Source organism: Hemibagrus wyckioides, linkage group LG25 (assembly GCF_019097595.1).
Source record: "Hemibagrus wyckioides isolate EC202008001 linkage group LG25, SWU_Hwy_1.0, whole genome shotgun sequence".
Taxonomy (NCBI): domain Eukaryota; kingdom Metazoa; phylum Chordata; class Actinopteri; order Siluriformes; family Bagridae; genus Hemibagrus; species Hemibagrus wyckioides.
In genome coordinates this window covers 192266-197500 of record NC_080734.1, presented here as the reverse complement: position 1 = coordinate 197500, position 5235 = coordinate 192266, and positions in this window count along the sequence as shown.

Sequence of the window (5235 nt, the reverse complement as noted above, 5' to 3'; positions counted from 1 at the left end):
TTAATGTAGTATTTGTGTTAATGTAGTCTCTGTGTTAATGTAGTATTTGTGTTAATGTAGTATCTGTGTTAATGTAGTATTTGTGTTAATGTAGTCTCTGTGTTAATGTAGTCTCTGTGTTAATGTAGTCTCTGTGTTAATGTAGTCTCTGTGTTAATGTAGTATTTGTGTTAATGTAGTCTCTGTGTTAATGTAGTATTTGTGTTAATGTAGTCTCTGTGTTAATGTAGTCTCTGTGTTAATGTAGTATTTGTGTTAATGTAGTCTCTGTGTTAATGTAGTCTCTGTGTTAATGTAGTATTTGTGTTAATGTAGTCTCTGTGTTAATGTAGTATTTGTGTTAATGTAGTATTTGTGTTAATGTAGTGTTTGTGTTAATGTAGTATTTGTGTTAATGTAGTTTCTGTGTTAATGTAGTATCTGTGTTAATGTAGTATTTGTGTTAATGTAGTATTTGTGTTAATGTAGTCTCTGTGTTAATGTAGTATTTGTGTTAATGTAGTCTCTTTGTTAATGTAGTATTTGTGTTAATGTAGTCTCTGTGTTAATGTAGTATTTGTGTTAATGTAGTCTCTGTGTTAATGTAGTATTTGTGTTAATGTAGTATTTGTGTTAATGTAGTCTCTGTGTTAATGTAGTATTTGTGTTAATGTAGTCTCTTTGTTAATGTAGTATTTGTGTTAATGTAGTCTCTGTGTTAATGTAGTATTTGTGTTAATGTAGTCTCTGTGTTAATGTAGTATTTGTGTTAATGTAGTCTCTGTGTTAATGTAGTATTTGTGTTAATGTAGTCTCTGTGTTAATGTAGTATTTGTGTTAATGTAGTATTTGTGTTAATGTAGTCTCTGTGTTAATGTAGTATTTGTGTTAATGTAGTCTCTGTGTTAATATAGTCTCTGTGTTAATGTAGTATTTGTGTTAATGTAGTCTCTGTGTTAATGTAGTATTTGTGTTAATGTAGTCTCTGTGTTAATGTAGTATTTGTGTTAATGTAGTATTTGTGTTAATGTAGTCTCTGTGTTAATGTAGTATTTGTGTTAATGTAGTATTTGTGTTAATGTAGTTTCTGTGTTAATGTAGTCTCTGTGTTAATGTAGTATTTGTGTTAATGTAGTATTTGTGTTAATGTAGTCTCTGTGTTAATGTAGTATTTGTGTTAATGTAGTCTCTGTGTTAATGTAGTATTTGTGTTAATGTAGTCTCTGTGTTAATGTAGTATTTGTGTTAATGTAGTCTCTGTGTTAATGTAGTATTTGTGTTAATGTAGTCTCTGTGTTAATGTAGTATTTGTGTTAATGTAGTCTCTGTGTTAATGTAGTCTCTGTGTTAATGTAGTATTTGTGTTAATGTAGTATTTGTGTTAATGTAGTCTCTGTGTTAATGTAGTATTTGTGTTAATGTAGTATTTGTGTTAATGTAGTCTCTGTGTTAATGTAGTATTTGTGTTAATGTAGTCTCTGTGTTAATGTCGTATTTGTGTTAATGTAGTCTCTGTGTTAATGTAGTATTTGTGTTAATGTAGTCTCTGTGTTAATGTAGTGTTTGTGTTAATGTAGTATTTGTGTTAATGTAGTTTCTGTGTTAATGTAGTCTCTGTGTTAATGTAGTATTTGTGTTAATGTAGTATTTGTGTTAATGTAGTCTCTGTGTTAATGTAGTATTTGTGTTAATGTAGTCTCTGTGTTAATGTAGTATTTGTGTTAATGTAGTCTCTGTGTTAATGTAGTATTTGTGTTAATGTAGTCTCTGTGTTAATGTAGTATTTGTGTTAATGTAGTCTCTGTGTTAATGTAGTATTTGTGTTAATGTAGTCTCTGTGTTAATGTAGTATTTGTGTTAATGTAGTCTCTGTGTTAATGTAGTATTTGTGTTAATGTAGTATTTGTGTTAATGTAGTCTCTGTGTTAATGTAGTATTTGTGTTAATGTAGTCTCTGTGTTAATGTAGTCTCTGTGTTAATGTAGTATTTGTGTTAATGTAGTATTTGTGTTAATGTAGTCTCTGTGTTAATGTAGTATTTGTGTTAATGTAGTATTTGTGTTAATGTAGTCTCTGTGTTAATGTAGTCTCTGTGTTAATGTAGTATTTGTGTTAATGTAGTCTCTGTGTTAATGTAGTATTTGTGTTAATGTAGTATTTGTGTTAATGTAGTCTCTGTGTTAATGTAGTATTTGTGTTAATGTAGTATTTGTGTTAATGGAGTCTCTGTGTTAATGTAGTATTTGTGTTAATGTAGTCTCTGTGTTAATGTAGTCTCTGTGTTAATGTAGTATTTGTGTTAATGTAGTATTTGTGTTAATGTAGTCTCTGTGTTAATGTAGTGTTTGTGTTAATGTAGTATTTGTGTTAATGTAGTCTCTGTGTTAATGTAGTATTTGTGTTAATGTAGTCTCTGTGTTAATGTAGTCTCTGTGTTAATGTAGTCTCTGTGTTAATGTAGTATTTGTGTTAATGTAGTCTCTGTGTTAATGTAGTATTTGTGTTAATGTAGTCTCTGTGTTAATGTAGTATTTGTGTTAATGTAGTCTCTGTGTTAATGTAGTATTTGTGTTAATGTAGTATTTGTGTTAATGTAGTCTCTGTGTTAATGTAGTGTTTGTGTTAATGTAGTATTTGTGTTAATGTAGTCTCTGTGTTAATGTAGTATTTGTGTTAATGTAGTCTCTGTGTTAATGTAGTATTTGTGTTAATGTAGTCTCTGTGTTAATGTAGTGTTTGTGTTAATGTAGTATTTGTGTTAATGTAGTCTCTGTGTTAATGTAGTATTTGTGTTAATGTAGTCTCTGTGTTAATGTAGTATTTGTGTTAATGTAGTCTCTGTGTTAATGTAGTATTTGTGTTAATGTAGTCTCTGTGTTAATGTAGTATTTGTGTTAATGTAGTCTCTGTGTTAATGTAGTGTTTGTGTTAATGTAGTATTTGTGTTAATGTAGTCTCTGTGTTAATGTAGTATTTGTGTTAATGTAGTATTTGTGTTAATGTAGTATTTGTGTTAATGTAGTCTCTGTGTTAATGTAGTCTCTGTGTTAATGTAGTATTTGTGTTAATGTAGTCTCTGTGTTAATGTAGTGTTTGTGTTAATGTAGTATTTGTGTTAATGTAGTCTCTGTGTTAATGTAGTATTTGTGTTAATGTAGTCTCTGTGTTAATGTAGTATTTGTGTTAATGTAGTCTCTGTGTTAATGTAGTATTTGTGTTAATGTAGTATTTGTGTTAATGTAGTCTCTGTGTTAATGTAGTATTTGTGTTAATGTAGTCTCTGTGTTAATGTAGTATTTGTGTTAATGTAGTCTCTGTGTTAATGTAGTCTCTGTGTTAATGTAGTATTTGTGTTAATGTAGTCTCTGTGTTAATGTAGTATTTGTGTTAATGTAGTATTTGTGTTAATGTAGTCTCTGTGTTAATTTAGTATTTGTGTTAATGTAGTATTTGTGTTAATGTAGTCTCTGTGTTAATGTAGTCTCTGTGTTAATGTAGTATTTGTGTTAATGTAGTCTCTGTGTTAATGTAGTCTCTGTGTTAATGTAGTCTCTGTGTTAATGTAGTATTTGTGTTAATGTAGTATTTGTGTTAATGTAGTCTCTGTGTTAATGTAGTATTTGTGTTAATGTAGTCTCTGTGTTAATGTAGTATTTGTGTTAATGTAGTATTTGTGTTAATGTAGTCTCTGTGTTAATGTAGTATTTGTGTTAATGTAGTATTTGTGTTAATGTAGTCTCTGTGTTAATGTAGTATTTGTGTTAATGTAGTCTCTGTGTTAATGTAGTATTTGTGTTAATGTAGTCTCTGTGTTAATGTAGTATTTGTGTTAATGTAGTCTCTGTGTTAATGTAGTATTTGTGTTAATGTAGTCTCTGTGTTAATGTAGTCTCTGTGTTAATGTAGTCTCTGTGTTAATGTAGTATTTGTGTTAATGTAGTATTTGTGTTAATGTAGTCTCTGTGTTAATGTAGTCTCTGTGTTAATGTAGTATTTGTGTTAATGTAGTATTTGTGTTAATGTAGTCTCTGTGTTAATGTAGTATTTGTGTTAATGTAGTATTTGTGTTAATGTAGTCTCTGTGTTAATGTAGTATTTGTGTTAATGTAGTCTCTGTGTTAATGTCGTATTTGCGTTAATGTAGTCTCTGTGTTAATGTAGTATTTGTGTTAATGTAGTATTTGTGTTAATGTAGTCTCTGTGTTAATGTAGTATTTGTGTTAATGTAGTCTCTGTGTTAATGTAGTATTTGTGTTAATGTAGTCTCTGTGTTAATGTAGTATTTGTGTTAATGTAGTATTTGTGTTAATGTAGTCTCTGTGTTAATGTAGTATTTGTGTTAATGTAGTCTCTGTGTTAATGTAGTATTTGTGTTAATGTAGTCTCTGTGTTAATGTAGTCTCTGTGTTAATGTAGTATTTGTGTTAATGTAGTCTCTGTGTTAATGTAGTATTTGTGTTAATGTAGTCTCTGTGTTAATGTAGTCTCTGTGTTAATGTAGTATTTGTGTTAATGTAGTCTCTGTGTTAATGTAGTCTCTGTGTTAATGTAGTATTTGTGTTAATGTAGTCTCTGTGTTAATGTAGTATTTGTGTTAATGTAGTATCTGTGTTAATGTAGTATTTGTGTTAATGTAGTCTCTGTGTTAATGTAGTCTCTGTGTTAATGTAGTCTCTGTGTTAATGTAGTATTTGTGTTAATGTAGTCTCTGTGTTAATGTAGTATTTGTGTTAATGTAGTCTCTGTGTTAATGTAGTATTTGTGTTAATGTAGTCTCTGGGTTAATGTAGTATTTGTGTTAATGTAGTCTCTGTGTTAATGTAGTCTCTGTGTTAATGTAGTATTTGTGTTAATGTAGTCTCTGTGTTAATGTAGTCTCTGTGTTAATGTAGTATTTGTGTTAATGTAGTCTCTGTGTTAATGTAGTATTTGTGTTAATGTAGTATTTGTGTTAATGTAGTCTCTGTGTTAATGTAGTGTTTGTGTTAATGTAGTATTTGTGTTAATGTAGTTTCTGTGTTAATGTAGTCTCTGTGTTAATGTAGTATTTGTGTTAATGTAGTATTTGTGTTAATGTAGTCTCTGTGTTAATGTAGTATTTGTGTTAATGTAGTCTCTGTGTTAATGTAGTATTTGTGTTAATGTAGTATTTGTGTTAATGTAGTCTCTGTGTTAATGTAGTATTTGTGTTAATGTAGTCTCTTTGTTAATGTAGTATTTGTGTTAATGTAGTCTCTGTGTTAATGTAGTATTTGT